An 18,226-nucleotide genomic window follows, 5' to 3' on the forward strand; every position below is an offset into this window, starting at 1 on the left:
TATTTGAAAACTTAGAGGAAGTTTGTTTTTGTTTTTCTATACATTTTATATGGGAGCTTAAATTTCAAATATGATTTACACCAACTTTAAAGCTCTGGAAAAAAATCAACTTTCGGTCAATCAGCATCAAATTTTGAAAATAGACTATTCATATAACGAGAAAAAATGAAAAAATACATTTGAATCAAAATACGTAAGTTGATTTTTCGACTTTTTTCCGCCCTCGCATCACTGTGCGTTGTTGCGTTGTTGTTGGTGCGTTCCTCCCAAGTCGGCTCCAAACTTTTCTCTTTCGATTGAATCGCGAGAGTCCGAAGTAGGCGGCGGAGCAGAGTGAGCTCATCTCATGTTGGTAACCATTCGCCTTGACGGAGGCTCTCTGAGAGAATTGCGCTGTGCGTGAAAACAATTTTTTTTAACATGGGAAAGGATAGGAGCTGCATTTTCAAATGCTTCTAAAATATTTTAGGGACCTCAGATTGAAAAAAGTGTTAATGTTTTGCAATATACTTTCAATTAGCTACACTATAACTGGTTTTAGACAAAAAGTTTTTAAATCACAATGTTATGTCTATAATATAGCGCATCAAAATCTCATTCGATAACATTAAGAACGTTTTGCCTCAAAAAATTTCTATAAAGAATTAGAAGCATTTGAAAATGCAGCTCCTATCCTTTCCCATGTTAAAAAAATTTGTTTTCACGCACAGCGCAATTCTCTCAGAGAGCCTCCGTCAAGGCGAATAACAGCCATCAGCGAGCGATTGGTAGTCTCACTCGCAGCTTTTCCTCATCGCCGCACGGCACGACACACTTCGATTGGGGCTCGCTCGGCGGTCGGCTCAGTAACGTTTTGGTGCTCGCGAGAATCGTTTCGTCTGGTGGTGATTGCTTGCAAGCGTATTTGCCGTGTCGCATTTTTTCGGGGTCTGCGTGCCCTTCCTCTCTATATCTTCCAGTTTTTTGGTGCGTGGAAGCCCTAAATCCGGATTTTTTTTGTTACAAGAGGGCGGTTCGAATTGGACTGTTTTTCAGTGCTTTTTGAGATAACAGGTTGCTCATCGTAGTTGGTTTAGTGCAGTGAAAGATTCTCGATTTTATGCGATCGTTTATACAAGTGGTTCTGGATTTTCGGTGAAAGATTGCAGTGTTAATTGGCTGATTAGAGGTGGTGAAAATCCGGCGAGAACAAGGAAAAACAAGGTGAATGGGAATTCAATGTGCCATTTTTTGCCATAGTTTTCTTGTGGAGTGCAGTGACCCTATTTCTCCGACGACTTCTTCGTCTTTTTGAAACCGTGGCTCTTTCTACTGATACAGCTTCACAAATTCAAGTTTTGCAGTTCAGTCAGAGTGGTGTTGCTGTTGCTGTTGTTGGTGGTATTGTTGCTGTTGCTGCTGATATTGTTGATATCGTGTGTGCAAAGTTGAAAGAATCTCTCTCTCGAGTCGCTTACACGCAGCAGGAGAAAGAGTGGAGAAAGGGGACAAGCATGATGATCATCGTCGTCGCAGCGACTGGGTGGAAGTTGGTCATCGCGGCCATAAAAGGGGAGACAAGAGGGATTTTCTGATTCCGGTTCCTGAGGAGCCAGACCTTGCCGTCTGGTTTTGGGCTCCGGTCTCCGGTTGGTGGTTTGGGTCGGGTTTGGTCGTGTGCTGCTAGAGGTCACATCACGGTGCTCCCCAGACCGTTATTATAAAAGAAAAATCTTCATACTATTAGTGCCTGCCTTTCCTGGGTTTTGATAAATAGTGTGATTGAATTCAAATTGTGGGTTCGTACGCGTGAAAAACTGTGATAGTTCATGACCTCCAACAGTTTCTTCTGGTGCTCTTCCGGAATTTTCTTCTAAGATTAATCAGTTCTGGTATTTCTCCAGAGTTCCTCTAGAATTTTCTTCTGAAATTAATCCAGAGTTCCATCTGGGATTCCTCCAGGAATTCCATCTCAGCTTCCTACTTCTAAGGATTCCATCTGAAGTTCTAAGAATTCCTCTAGAAGTTCCTTTACGGGTTCCTCCTGTAGTTCCTTCAGGGCTTACTCTAGGGTTTTCTTCTAAGATTCTACTTGGAAGGACCCTCTTGGAATTTCAACCAGGATTTTTCCGCAATTCTTTCAGAAGATCCTTCAGGGATTCCTTCAGAACTTTCTTTTGGGATTCACTCAGGTACTCATTCTGAAATTCTTTCTGGGATTCTTTCAGTAATTCCTTCAGGGATTTTTCCAGGAATTACTTCCGATTTATGAAGAAATTTAATCAAAAAATCATTCAGTAGTTAAGTCTGGGATGTCTTCTGGAATTATTTCGAAGATTCGTCCAGGAGATTTCGCAGGATTCCTGTAGGAATGCTATCCGGGATCTCTGAGGAATTCCTACCTGCATTCCTTTGGTAATTCCTTTTGAAATTCCTCCAAAAATTTTATTCGAGACATCTCCATTGTGATTTCTCCAGGAAATCTTCTGGGGCTCCTTCGAAAAAGTATTGCGGTATTCCTCCAAAAAGTTCAGAAGTTTTATGGGAATTCTTCTGGCATCACTCCAGGAATTCCATATGAAATTCTGTCATGAGTGCTTTGCGAAACTCTTACAGTAGTTCCTTGAATCTCGCAAGGAATGCCTGAAGGATCTTCGTAAGGAATCTGTGAGAACTCCTTGAGGATTCCCAGAAAATCCCAGAGAAAACTTCTGAAGGAATCCTAAATATACATTTACAAATCAACTTAAACTATGCTAATCATAGGCCTTCGTTTAAAATAATTAAGTTCGGATTTTTCAGCTTTGAATTTCAATAGCGTTACTCAAAATAGGTTTTCTGTGACTATCTTCACAGAAAACAATTGGTGAGCACTGGTTGAATATAGATTTTTATTTCATAATAACGATCTGGAGAGCACCGTGCACACGAGGAGACATCACCAGGTGACATGAGTGAGAATCAGTGAATGGACGAAGGAGATTCAAAGAAAATCACGAACAAGTCGAGGAAGACGCGTTTTCTTTCTGCTTGATTCGTGATGACGACAACTGCGCTGATGGTGCCTACTTGGATTCGGATGCAAAAAAAAAATCAACTGATCGCAGATAACAAAAAAAAAAAACAACCAGCAGAAGAAAGCTCCATAAGATAGTAGCGAGGTGAAGGAAGAACTCATCAGTGAACGCAGAAAGACACAGCTGGTGAAACTGGTTGGTTGGTTGGTTTGGTGGTGTGGTTTGTGGTAGCGCGGAGAAAAGTGTGGGGAATACCGCTTGAAAATGCCGCTAAGTTGGACCGATTATAAGTCAAGCGCTCAAGTGGTGGTACCTACCTACTAAACGTAGGTATAAGCAAGGGAGGGCGAACAGAAAAAAAAACACAATCTCAAACGCGAATGAAAGCAGTCAGTGCGGTAAGAAACGGATCGGAAAAAAGTAACCATACTGGCTGAGCTAAGCTCTGCACTACTGCAGAAGGGGTGGGAAGCAAGCCTCTTATCGTGATGAAGCGAGAAAAGGGTTTTGCGCTCGATAGCGGAGAAAAGAAATTGTTGCTCTTGATAAGCGCCTGGAGGCATATATGTCTTGAAGCGTAGATATGGAATGCTTTGAGGTTATGTTTAAGTTTATTTTTTACATTCTTAATCGCTTAACCTAGACTGAAGCTGTTTTAATAGATTGTCCTCTGATGCTGCATGATACGTCTTCATTGACGGAAGAAAAATGGAGAGGGACTTATTAATCACGAAGTTGTTTCGTGAATTGACGTTAAGAAGCTTCCATAAAATAGAACTTATATATTCTAAACTTAGTATACTTTAGTAATTTCGGTTACAAATGCAATTTCAATACTCAGGCCCAGATTAAGGATTGTGGGGGCCCGGGGCCAGAGCGAATGTGGAGGCTCCTCGGAGGTACAAATGCCCTGAGCAAATAAGCTTTTCTTTGTTTTTGTTAATGTTTAGCCCCGGCCCCCCCTTAGATCCGGCCCTGTCAATACTGATGGCCACAGATATTTATATGTAATCGAAAGATAACAATAGAAGATTTTAAAACGAGCTCACCTATCAATGATCCAAGGATATCTATCAAATGTTGCATTATCATTGCTTCATCACCACAACCAAAATAATTGTAGGAATTTTTAAGACAAAGTGTCGAACTAGGTTTTAAATTGTGGATGATTATCATTAGTTGATTATGTAAATATGTATAAATCTCTGAGATGAACCAGCCTCGGGCTGAAAATCTCATAAATAAAGCCATAAAAAAAAATGTATATACCAAGGTATAAACCTGATCTTGAGTAATTGAGCGCAGTTTCCAAACTCCAACTGTAACATTTCAGTTGGGATTTCTAAATTATATTTCTGATTCTTATGTTTTCAATTTTAAGATGAATATTTATAAAATTTTCAATTCAAAGTAAAAAGTCAAAATGAAATTTGTAACCTACATTGCTGCCATATAGCGATTGCTGAAATTTGTAACATTTCTTGAAACTGTTTTGAAGTATTGAACTAGTTAGCATCCTTGAAAGCTTCATGGTACATTGATCCTAGTTAACTTTCAAAACTATTGTCAGGTTTCGTAGCCTTAAAATTCTTGAAGTTTTGCATCTGTTTTTTATTTTATAAAATTTTTACATGATGATCTATTTCTCGATACAGGTATATTGCTTGTCAAACTTTTGAAGTCTCTATCGGAAAATTTGGATGGCTTTGTAAATTAGCTTGTAATTGATTTACAATTTACAATATCTGCAAATTACTATACTCGGATGTTACATTTCCTAACATTTTAAATATGATACTGAATGTATGTTATGATATTGTTGAATAGAGATGATCAATTTTTGTTGTTGAAAAAAGGTGCTGTGACATTTTGATTTTTTTTTAAATGGTGCGATAGAAAATAGTTTGGTTACCACTTATTAGAATTCGAAGATTTGAAAGTACATAATTTCGAAATTTCAAGTTTTGTTTCAAAGATTCAAGTTTAGGGGATCAAAAACTTGTTTTGCAAGCCTCTAGGAAACGATGTGTCTGATTAGGATTTTCAATGAAAATTCTTACTGAAGCATTATCGTGAGTTCTGCAAAAAGTTCATTCTAGAGTTCCTCTAGAAATTCATCAAGAAGTTTCTTTAAGAATTCTTTAAGGAATTCCTCTTGGAGTTCTTCGGAGCTTTGCTCCAAAACTTCTTCCCAATGTTTCACCGTGAAAGTTCCTCGAAAAGTTCTTCCAGGAGATTTTAGATAAATTCTTCCAGAAGTGGTTCCCATAATTCTTCCAACAATTCGTCTTGTAATTTTTCAGAATCTTGGTCTGGAATATTTTTATAAAGTTTCTCTGAGGAAAATTTCCAGGTGTTCTTAAAAAAATCTACCGGAAGTTTCTCCAGATTTTTTTAGATGTTAATCCGGAAATTTGTATAGTTATTCCTCTGGATGGTTTACCAGGACTTTTGTAGGTGTTTTCCCAGATGCTTTCTCAGGAGCTCACCAGAAGTTCTTCCAGCAATATAATCAAGAATTTATGCTGTAGTTCCTTTGGATTTTTTCTAACTGTTTTCTAAGAGATTTTTCTAAGAGTTCTCTGAGGACAGCTTCAGGTATTCTTCCTAGAAACCTCTGAGGAAATCCTCCAATTAATCATCTAAAAATTCTTTGAAGGATTCTCCCAGGATATTCTCAAAGGACTTCTTCCAAGTTTTTTTCAGAAATTCTTCTAATCGATTCGATTCGATTGGTTTCAACAATTACTCCAAGGATTTTTCAGGAACTCTAGACATTTCTCCAGTGCCACCTTTATGCATTTTTGCATTTATTCATGATTTTGCCCATATGTCTTCTGACAGTTCTTAAGGTTTTTTTCTTAATGTTCATCTGAGAATTTTTTCCTCTTGAATTCTTCTAGAAGTCTCTCCGGGAATTTTTCGAAAAGTTTTCCCTGAGATTTTTACAAAGGTTCCTCAGTGTATCATTTGATAAGAGCTTCCAAGCATTCTTCTACGTATCATTCTGCAGATTCTTTTGAAATTTTCACTGAGAAATCTTACAGAAGTTCTTTTGTAAGTTTTTCAGAAAGTACATTCTAGAGCTTTTCAAAAAATTCTTCGGAAAATTACTGAAAAAGTTATTCTAGAAATTCCTCTAGCAAATCCTCTGGAAATTCTTGAGGGAGCATTATTCCGAGAATTCTTACAAGAATGGCGCAGGAATATCTTTGAAAAGTGCCTCGTAGGAATGTTTCCAGGTGTTCTTAAAAAAAATCCAGATTTTTTTCCGATTTTTTTTTAATGTTCTTCCGGAAATTCATATAGTAATGGTCTACCAGGACTTCCCCAGGATTTTTGTAGCTGTTTCCTTACAACATTTGTCTGGGGTTGAGTAGAAATTCTTCCAGTAACATGACCAGAAATTTATGCTGCAGTTCCTCTTGAAATTCTCTCAAGAGATTATCAAGCTTTTCTTCTAAAAGTTTATTTTTGAAATTTTTCTAGGAGAACTTTTTAGTAGTTATCTTAGGACTGCTCTCCAAATTTCACCGCAAACCCTTTAGCATTTTCTACAAATCATCTAGGAATTCCTCCAAGCAATCTTTTAAGATATTTTCAAAAGATTATATTCAGAAATACTTTAGATTCGATTCGACCATTTGAATTTTCTTAAGGATAATTTTCATAATTTCCTTGCGGAATTCTTGCAATAATTTCTTCGCACATTTTTTCAGGAGGGCTTTATTATCATTTTTTCACAGGGCTTTGTTATTTTGTTGCCAATAATAAAGCCCTGAAAATAAATAGCACTATTCGCTTCGCTACTTATTTTCTCTGCTTGGTGGAAGACCATATTTGTATAAACAATTATTCGGAAAAGCTGAATGCATATTTCCTCGTCAATCTAAATGCTGGACAACTTTGCAATGTAATACCTTTCTGTAACATTTTTTGCTGTGAATTTTCCATTTGAAATAGTATCAACTACTACAAATGATTCACATAGCTAGTATGAATTAAGTAGCTGTAAAAAATAGGAAATATGCCTCACTTTGCATTCAAACAAAAAAAAAATACAGTAGATTTTCGTTCAGATTGCATTAACTCTCTAATACCCAACCTTTAGACGGGGTATAGTTTCAGCCATAGGTTTCCAAACTTTCAGTTGCGCGACCCCCTTTTGCCAGCAGACTTATTTTTCGCGACCACCCATAGAAAACCCCTCATTTGTTGTCTGTTACAGTAAAATATTCGTCAGTCTCTCGCGACCTCCTGGATGAAGACCGCACACTGGAGCAGGACTGAAAATACACGGAAAAAACCTCTAGCTCGTCGAGAACCTCATTTGGTGTCTTTGGTAAATATTTCTATGAACAAGGTCGATATTCTGAGCGGTAGTCAATTTTTCGGTAGTTATTCGCATAAAAGCCCTATAAGTCAATTTGTTCAGCTATTTATGCTGAAAAAGTTTGCTGAAGACGTCAAATTTCCAAAGCCCACTATTCTTGAGATATCGGCCGGTTTGTAAAATACCTACCTTAAAACAATTTTTTTCAATAAAAAAAGATTTTAAACGAATTTAATGTCCGTTTTAGAGTTATAGTATTATTATTATTTCTTTATTAGTGAGGCTTTCAGCCACAGGCTGGTTCACCTCCTATAAGAGTTATAATAATGAAAATTACTAAAATAAAACAAATATCGAGGAAATAAGTTAAAAAAAAACAAAATATGCATTGATTTTATATAGAAAGTTCCCGAAAATCGAGCAAAATGGATATAGGACGCTCTTGCAGTTGGGCAAGTTTTTCATCGGCAATCTCCTAAAAAATACATTAGTTTTAATGTAATTTTCTTTTTACAGACATGATTGTTGATGATCTTTTTTAAACAGGGTTCAAAGTTTACTGTTTTTGGAAAATTAGTATAAAATTTATGCTGATAAATTACTACGTTGTAAGATGCCAAGTGAACCATGAAAAGTATAGATGCAATGTAAAAAAAAGCTGAGTAAATCATGAAAAGTATAGATGCAATATAGTCACATGTTTAGTTGTTTCAAAGCTCTAAACAAAATGCAAAACGCAAAAATGTCCGAAACGCCAATAAATGCATGTCTTGGTTTTATCATTCATCAATGCGTTATACAGTCACACATCATGAGTATTTTATGATTGTATGAGTATCATCTAATCTATATATGTGTAGAGTTTTAAACATAGATAAATGTATTCAATGATCTAAAAACTCAAAAGCATGTGAGAAAAGAACTTGTAAAAAATCTTCCCAATTATTTTAACCTAGTCGTAGATACTAAATATTTAAATATATTGCGTACTAAGCAAAATTTATAACATTTTATCAAAACTCAGTGAATATCTTTTTTTCGTTATTTGATTCCTCTATTGTCTAGCTGTCTTTAAAATTAGTGTTCATCACAAGAAGGAATCGTTTGTTCTACAATGTCTACAAAATCTGGATGGGTTGTAAGAGATTCGTTAAAGCATCATGTGAATACACCATTAAGTGTGCATAAATCATTAACGAGTGATTGTGAAGAATTAGCAATAAGTTAAAATTCACAAATACAAAGAAATTAAAAAAAAAAAAAAAATTAACGAGTGATAAAACCATGGCTTACTTTTATTGGCGTTTCGGACATTTCTGCGTTTTACAATTTGTTTGAAGCTTTAAAATAACTTAACATGTGTCTAGATTGCTTCTATACTTTTTATGGTTCACTTGGCATCTTACAACGTAGTAATTTATGAGCACAAATTTTGTACTAATTTACCAAAAACAGTAAACCTTGAATCCTATTTAAAAAAAAATCATCTAAAATCATGTCTGTGAAAAAAATTGCATTAAAGCTAATGTATTTTATAGTTGATTGCCGATGAAAGAACTTGTCCGAACTTGCCCGACTGCAAGAACGTCCTATATCCATTTTGCTTGATTTTCGGGAATTTTCTATATAAAATCAATGCATATTTTGATTTTTTCAACTAATTTTCTCGATATATGTTTTATTTTAGTGTTTTGTATTATTATAACTCGAAACGGACATTAAATTTGTTTAAAAACGTTTTTTATTGAAAAAAATTGATTTTAGGTAGGAATTTTACAAACCGGTCAATATCTCAAGAATAGTAGGCTTTGGAAATTTGACGTCTTCAGCAAACTTTTTCAACATAAATAGCTGAACAACTTTGCCGAAGACACCATATCGCTAAAATGTAATTTGGCCAAATTGACTTATAGGACTTTTATGCGAATAACGAAAGAAAAATTGACTACCGCTCAAAATATCTACCTTGTTTATAGAAATATTTTCTGTGAAGACACCCCCTGGGGGGGGTCGTGACCTACAGTTTGGGAAACCATGGTTAAAGCAATTTATGTTTTTTTTTGCATGTGCAATTAAAACTTTTATATTTTTAGCTGATATTTAGGACTGTTTTCTATATCTCAAAATTTTTTTTGGAATCTTTTGAAAAGTATGGACCTTTTTAAAAAATCATTGGTGTTTAACCACCCTTCAGATGTCAGTGTTTCTTTTGTATTTAATCGCAACAATTATTATTGTTTTCTCATTTTATTATAGTAAAGGAGTTTAAGAGATGAATACACTCTAAAATGATTTTCTCAAAAGTTACACGAAAAATAATATTGTTCATGAAAGAAATTTAAAATAAAAATACTGTAACAATAATCATAAAATCTTGAAATGTTTTCGTCAAAAACAGGGTATGCCAAATAGGCTTCCAGAAAAATATAAAAGTGTAGGGATGTTGAAAAATCAAAAACAAAAATTCACAAAAACGAAAAATTACAAAAAAAATATCCTCCGAAACACGTTTAAATCGATTTCAGATGACGAAAAATGATATTTAGATCAAGAGAAAAAAAATAGGTATTAGAGGGTTAAGTATAAAACTTTTTTGAAATTCAGTATGAAACTTATTTTTCGGCTATACAGTTCTCAGTGAGATCAATTGTGTCGGCAAAAAAAACTTGTTGAAGCTAGTCCTGTTCAATGACCTAGGTTGAACTTGCTCGAAGTTTCTGCATCCTGTTCTTACTCATTTGTCATCAAACGTGTTAGAGCAGGATACACCAGCTTCGAGCAAGTTCAACCTTCGTCGTTGAACAGGTCTATTGTTAAACAGCATTAATTGCACCATTGTTGCATCAACGCTGTTTTCTAACCCACTGAACGTGCCAACTCTCGGCGTACAACGCGTTCCATTTCAATGGCTGGAAAACAATTTCCGTCCGGCGTGCTGTGCTGACCTTCCACGCTGTTGTTTGAGTCCGTACGTACGTATGAACATTTCCACAGTTCCACCACATCATCGTCTCTCGGCCGTCCGTCCGTCGGCGGTCGGTTGGAAACTTCTTGGGAAACACCATCCATCGAAGGGTAAAGCGAAAATTTCTACTTTGCATGACTTCCATCAACACCGACTGCTGGGTACCTACCACAGCATCATGGACAGCAGCAGCAGCGGTGCGGACAGAGTCAGCAACGTCGTCGTCGTTCCGAATGGAATGGTAAGCTTCCGATCCGACGACCATGGAGTGATACCCAGTGTGTATGTTGCTGGGGGGATCAGTGCCAAAGGCGCATTTGTGTAAAATGACCTACTTATTATCACCATTATTTGGCTACGATTGAATTGTGAAGTGTGGAATTGCATCAAATCCTGCTCATATTGTAGTTCTTTTTGTAGAGAGGATTATCTTACCCCGATTTCCCCTTAATCGCACGAAAATGTTCCGGCTAGCCCTGTTGTACGCATGTAGAAATCGATTTCGTCCAAGAGATTTTTCCACCTTGGGCCGCCCAGTGAGCAACAGCAGCAGACATTACATGCAAAAGCATACACTACACACATCACATAGTATGTAGAATAAGCCGCCCCATGCTGCACACAAAACAAATTCGGTAGATGGGGTAGGGTATGCAGCACGCACTACTTAGTAGTGAGGAAGCTAGGAGGGGTGGTTTTTTGTTTTATTTTCCTTTGAGCTGCTGCAACTGAGTTGCTGTTGCTGCTGCTGCTTTGAAGGCCGTTCCTGAAGATTAACTCCGTAAAACGGTGCCATTGCCGCAAAATGTGCTTACATCGATCACCGCACATGCAATACGTTGGAACGCTTCGAGTAACAACGGTTTTGAAATTTGTTTCATTTGAACGTTGGAGTTTAGGAAACAAATAGGTCCCACGAAGCACTAAGAACTCAACCTGATATTGGTTTAATAGGGTCCTATTTAGACCCTGGATCTAATGCTGGAAGCACAAGACATGAGAAATGACACCCAAAATTTTCAAATTTCTAACATGAACTACAACTTATTTCGTTATAAGGGTGTTAGGTTCCTGAGTACAAACTTTTTAAAGGGTGATAGAGGACCATGATAGCCGAGGCGGTAAACGCACGGGTATTCAGCATGACCATGCTGAGGGTGACGGATTCGATTCCCGGTCGGTCCAGGATCTTTTCGTAAAGGAAATTTCCTTGACTTCCTTGGGCATAGAGTATCTTCGTGCCTGCCACACGATATACGCATGCAAAATGGTCTTTGGCAGAGGAAGCTCTCAGTTAAAAACTGTGGAAGTGCTCATTGAACACTAAGCTGAGAAGCAGGCTTTGTCCCAGTGAGGACGTTACGCCAAGAAGAGGAGAGGAGAGGACCATGAATGGTGAAAAAAATTGTTCTACGCATATGGTCAAATCTCAACCAAGCAAATTTGTACTTTGACATATACAGAGTACAATCATTTCAATTTTTCTTGCACTTCTTTCACTTGACAGTCTGTTACTTAAGAGGTATTAGAATCCGTCTTCATTTCGTCTTATTTCGATGCTTACCAGTCGAATACCTAGATACAGTACGAGAAATAAGTATAAAGACAGAGCCGTTTTCCATACAAATTAATCATGTTTAGGGATCAAGATCTCTTTTTCTAGCGATTAGATTATAATGAAATTTTGGCTACAACCTTAAAATAACTAGAATATTGGCTAGTAATATAAATCATCATCCATGCAAACGTTTACATCGACTTTTCAGATTCAAATAAATATAAAGACACGATTTCCATACAAAAAATTGTCTACACTTATTTCTCACGCGGTAGTTATTTTGTCGTAACATTTTCTTCCTTAATTTAACCATTGCCAATCATAATAACGTTCCTTTAAAAAAACAAATTTAACCTACATTTGAGTGTTTACAGTGCTTGCTTTCCTTACACAAGTTAACTTTTCATCTCTTCAACTTTTTTATTCTTCAATAATTTAACCTAATTTACAGCTCTTTTGTCCACTAGGGCACTGCGTGAGTGATTCCAATTGGAAGCTGTATTTACAATTTGTACAGCGCCCAATTAGCAACATTTCGTGCCTTCTAATTACAAGTTTTTTCAGTATGTTTCAGACATACCAGCTAACCTGGTAAAATGCCAGTAAAATGGGCAATATGTATCATTGTACCCTTGCTTGCGTCACTTGGCGCAGTTCGGTCGTCCGAGCGTCCGACCGTGCCGAGCTCTCGACGCATACTAATTAGACACCAGCAAAACAAACTGCCTGGTGGCTAGGTATGCGGAGTGCGAGAGTAAGTCTCGGCTTCATAGGGTATCGGGATGCTTCGTTGGTATAGTCCCCTCGTTCGGCCTATCTCAATGTAAACCAAAAACTCAAACAAACACGCATAACTGGATTTCGGAAAAGCTATGCGCCAAACAACTGTAACATTTCGTTTCAATTTTAGCAGTTTGGAACATTAAAATTGAATGAAAATGTCACTTTGTTTAGCTTTTGTAGACGCCACGATTCTTCGGCTTAGTGGGTAGTCTATACACATGATCATAAATGTCATGATTTTGGAACATTTCGAATTGACTTTTCAATAACTGAACATTTGATGCGACGGTCAAAGACGCTATTTTGAACTTGTGTATTTGTTTTCAACGAATAATAACTATTTTACAAATTGAATGTGGGCCGAATATTGAGGACATTTTTTTCACTATGTACCCTAATCTTGGCCCATCAGAAAAGTGACGTCAAAAACAGCGAAAAAAGACGTCAACAGCATTTCTTGCGTAAGAACCAGAAAGAACGAACAGGAAAAAAGATTTTGTGTGCGGTGACTGTAAAAAGATAACACATTAATAGGGTTGCGTTGTTTTCGTTACTAAATTAAGAAAGAACTTTAGTTAAAGTGATTTATTTTAAGCTTTTTGAAAATTTGGCTCCGAAAATGTAGTTCAAAAGTAAGATTGGTGAACAAACAGAGATAATACTTCAGCAGAAATATTGAAAAAAATAGATAATTAGTGGTTCTAGTGCATGGATAGCAATAGGTCAACGTTGTATCCACTAATAGGCCAATTTTTGTACCATAGACGAACGTTGCATACCATCGCATTGCATCTTTTCAACTGATTTAAGTAAATTCTTGAATATTTACGTTAGTTTACTTCCAATTGGTGAAACATGCATTGCCTAGAGTATGTAATAGGGTCGACATATTATTTCTAGTGCTATTAATTCATGAGTTATGGTCAAAATTGTCAAGGCGGCTTGCAAATTAGGCCAAGGAATGGTACATATATCCTATAAATAACTCGCTCGCACTTGTAGGTAGTGGGCACAAACAGGAGTGTGTTGTGGATTGGCATCTAAGCCGAAAAGAGAGATGAGTTTGTGAAATAGGAGTGTTCACGGTGCGGCTTCGGAGTCAGTTTGGCTTTCTATTCCGCAGAACCATTACCTGGTCTGTGGCTTAGTTGGTTAAAGCGCCGGTCTAGCGGATACGGAGTCGTGGGTTCGAATCCCACCAGAACGCGATTTTTTTCACAAATTTCATCTCTCAATTTGCCAATTAGCAATATTTCGTGCCTTCTAATTACAAGTTTTTCCAGTATGGGCATACCAACTTCAAACGAGGACTCTACAGAACTAAACATACGAATCATTGCATAAATGGGTTGGTTGTAGCCATAATTCGATTGATGAAATCGTGATTGCATCAAGTTACGATGCCTTAACATCCTAGTTGGTGTTCGGAAGTCTATCAGCGATAGGATATGAGGCTAGTCAATATCTCCGTTGAGAAGCTGGTCGATGAATTTGGCCTGCTGTATATTGCGCCTTCTGACAAGACTTTAAATTCCGAGCAAGCAAGGTACCTAAATGAGAGCAAGCTGAATAAACCGTTTTTGGACCCGATCGCTTCTCAGATTCCATGTTACATCGTGTGGAGCCTAAGCAAGCGAAGCGTTCTCCAAGATCGGTCGAATGAGGGAACAATATAGTGCTTTTAGGCAGAATGGTTCGGTGAAATCCTTGGCTATTGTAGAGACAAATCCAGATTGTCGATTAGCCGTGTAGATAGATGATCGACGCATCCAATATAACGACCAGATCTGTGACTTGATCCACTATGTCGAGGATAGTATTGTCGATGCGATACTCGAAAATAAGTGGCTCGTTTGAACGATGAAAGTTCATCACATGACATTTGGGTATGCTGATGACAAGTTTTTATTTCTTGCGGCACCAATGAATGAATTAACTACATCGACTGTTTTCCTACTCTCCGCATCGACCAATGTGGCGCTTGCTTCTATGCGCGAAAAATCGCTAAAAGTAAATCGCAAAAATATTGTATGGCGAATAGCATCTAAAGGCAAATTTATCGAAGTGGGATATATTATTCAAAAAAATATTTGATAGTGGTTATGCACAATGATGACTACTATTAAGCCTACCAAATATTTTTTCAGTAAAAGCTTTCTATTTCAAGTAATTCAAGTTTAGATGCTTTTCACCATACAAAATTAAATGGATTTACTCCTGCTGATCAACTGTGGGTGTGCGCCAAGCGGGTAGTCCATTGACGTGTCCAACTTGCAACTGAAGGCAATCCTCAAAGCAACGCACAAAGACGTAGATCATCGTATTGTCAGCGTAAATAAGTTTGCACCTGTAGCCTAATGATGACGCTACATCATTGAAGAAAATGACGAACAGTATCGGCCCCAAATTGCTTCCGTTGTGGTACGTCAGATGTGCTGGTGGAAGACTTGATCCGAGCTTGATGCAATACTGTCCAATTTGTCGATTCGATTTCGATTCGATTTCGATTTGATTTCGATTTCGATTCGATTTCGATTCGATTTCGATTCGATTTGATTTCGATTCGATTTCGATTCGATTTCGATTCGATTTCGATTCGATTTCGATTCGATTTCGATTCGATTTCGATTCGATTTCGATTCGATTTCGATTCGATTTCGATTCGATTTCGATTCGATTTCGATTCGATTTCGATTCGATTTCGATTCGATTTCGATTCGATTTCGATTCGATTTCGATTCGATTCCGATTCGATTTCGATTCGATTTCGATTCGATTTCGATTCGATTTCGATTCGATTTCGATTCGATTTCGATTCGATTTCGATTCGATTTCGATTCGATTTCGATTCGATTTCGATTCGATTTCGATTCGATTTCGATTCGATTTCGATTCGATTTCGATTCGATTTCGATTCGATTTCGATTCGATTTCGATTCGATTTCGATTCGATTTCGATTCGATTTCGATTCGATTTCGATTCGATTTCGATTCGATTTCGATTCGATTTCGATTCGATTTCGATTTCGATTCGATTTCGATTCGATTTCGATTCGATTTCGATTCGATTTCGATTCGATTTCGATTCGATTTCGATTCGATTTCGATTCGATTTCGATTCGATTTCGATTCGATTTCGATTCGATTTCGATTCGATTTCGATTCGATTTCGATTCGATTTCGATTCGATTTCGATTCGATTTCGATTCGATTTCGATTCGATTTCGATTCGATTTCGATTCGATTTCGATTCGATTTCGATTCGATTTCGATTCGATTTCGATTCGATTTCGATTCGATTTCGATTCGATTTCGATTCGATTTCGATTCGATTTCGATTCGATTTCGATTCGATTTCGATTCGATTTCGATTCGATTTCGATTCGATTTCGATTCGATTTCGATTCGATTTCGATTCGATTTCGATTCGATTTCGATTCGATTTCGATTCGATTTCGATTCGATTTCGATTCGATTTCGATTCGATTTCGATTCGATTTCGATTCGATTTCGATTCGATTTCGATTCGATTTCGATTCGATTTCGATTCGATTTCGATTCGATTTCGATTCGATTTCGATTCGATTTCGATTCGATTTCGATTCGATTTCGATTCGATTTCGATTCGATTTCGATTCGATTTCGATTCGATTTCGATTCGATTTCGATTCGATTTCGATTCGATTTCGATTCGATTTCGATTCGATTTCGATTCAATTTCGATTCGATTTCGATTCGATTTCGATTCGAGTTCGATTTCGATTCGATTTCGATTCGATTTCGATTCGATTTCGATTCGATTTCGATTCGATTTCGATTCGATTTCGATTCGATTTCGATTCAATTTCGATTCGATTTCGATTCGATTTCGATTCGAGTTCGATTTCGATTCGATTTCGATTCGATTTCGATTCGATTTCGATTCGATTTCGATTCGATTTCGATTCGATTTCGATTCGATTTCGATTCGATTTCGATTCGATTTCGATTCGATTTCGATTCGATTTCGATTCGATTTCGATTCGATTTCGATTCGATTTCGATTCGATTTCGATTCGATTTCGATTCGATTTCGATTCGATTTCGATTCGATTTCGATTCGATTTCGATTCGATTTCGATTCGATTTCGATTCGATTTCGATTCGATTTCGATTCGATTTCGATTCGATTTCGATTCGATTTCGATTCGATTTCGATTCGATTTCGATTCGATTTCGATTCGATTTCGATTCGATTTCGATTCGATTTCGATTCGATTTCGATTCGATTTCTATTCGATTTCGATTCGATTTCGATTCGATTTCGATTCGATTTCGATTCGATTTCGATTCGATTTCGATTCAATTTCGATTCGATTTCGATTCGATTTCGATTCAAGTTCGATTTCGATTCGATTTCGATTCGATTTCGATTCGATTTCGATTCGATTTCGATTCGATTTCGATTCGATTTCGATTCGATTTCGATTCGATTTCGATTCGATTTCGATTCGATTTCGATTCGATTTCGATTCGATTTCGATTCGATTTCGATTCGATTTCGATTCGATTTCGATTCGATTTCGATTCGATTTCGATTCGATTTCGATTCGATTTCGATTCGATTTCGATTCGATTTCGATTCGATTTCGATTCGATTTCGATTCGATTTCGATTCGATTTCGATTCGATTTCGATTCGATTTCGATTCGATTTCGATTCGATTTCGATTCGATTTCGATTCGATTTCGATTCGATTTCGATTCGATTTCGATTCGATTTCGATTCGATTTCGATTCGATTTCGATTCGATTTCGATTCGATTTCGATTCGATTTCGATTCGATTTCGATTCGATTTCGATTCGATTTCGATTCGATTTCGATTCGATTTCGATTCGATTTCGATTCGATTTCGATTCGATTTCGATTCGATTTCGATTCGATTTCGATTCGATTTCGATTCGATTTCGATTCGATTTCGATTCGATTTCGATTCGATTTCGATTCGATTTCGATTCGATTGCGATTCGATTTCGATTCGATTTCGATTCGATTTCGATTCGATTTCGATTCGATTTCGATTCGATTTCGATTCGATTTCGATTCGATTTCGATTCGATTTCGATTCGATTTCGATTCGATTTCGATTCGATTTCGATTCGATTTCGATTCGATTTCGATTCGATTTCGATTCGATTTCGATTCGATTTCGATTCGATTTCGATTCGATTTCGATTCGATTTCGATTCGATTTCGATTCGATTTCGATTCGATTTCGATTCGATTTCGAATCGATTTCGATTCGATTTCGATTCGATTTCGATTCGATTTCGATTCGATTTCGATTCGATTTCGATTCGATTTCGATTCGATTTCGATTCGATTTCGATTCGATTTCGATTCGATTTCGATTCGATTTCGATTCGATTTCGATTCGATTTCGATTCGATTTCGATTCGATTTCGATTCGATTTCGATTCGATTTCGATTCGATTTCGATTCGATTTCGATTCGAAATCGATTCGATTTCGATTCGATTTCGATTCGATTTCGATTCGATTTCGATTCGATTTCGATTCGATTTCGATTCGATTTCGATTCGATTTCGATT

At 37.0% G+C, this 18,226-nt stretch overlaps 1 protein-coding gene across 1 annotated transcript in view; it reads left to right on the top strand.

Moving 5' to 3' along the window:
• Positions 1-815: 815 nt before the first annotated feature.
• LOC109398302 (protein phosphatase 1 regulatory subunit 14B) overlaps positions 816-18,226 on the top strand; it is a 145,411-nt gene continuing 128,000 nt past the window's right edge. Inside the window, exon 1 of the mRNA XM_029864299.2 lies at positions 816-1,203. The gene's annotated coding sequence lies outside the window, so the exon portion shown is untranslated. The remainder of the gene's footprint in view (positions 1,204-18,226) is intronic.

The sequence above is a fragment of the Aedes albopictus genome, chromosome 2 (genome assembly GCF_035046485.1).
Source record: "Aedes albopictus strain Foshan chromosome 2, AalbF5, whole genome shotgun sequence".
Taxonomy (NCBI): domain Eukaryota; kingdom Metazoa; phylum Arthropoda; class Insecta; order Diptera; family Culicidae; genus Aedes; species Aedes albopictus.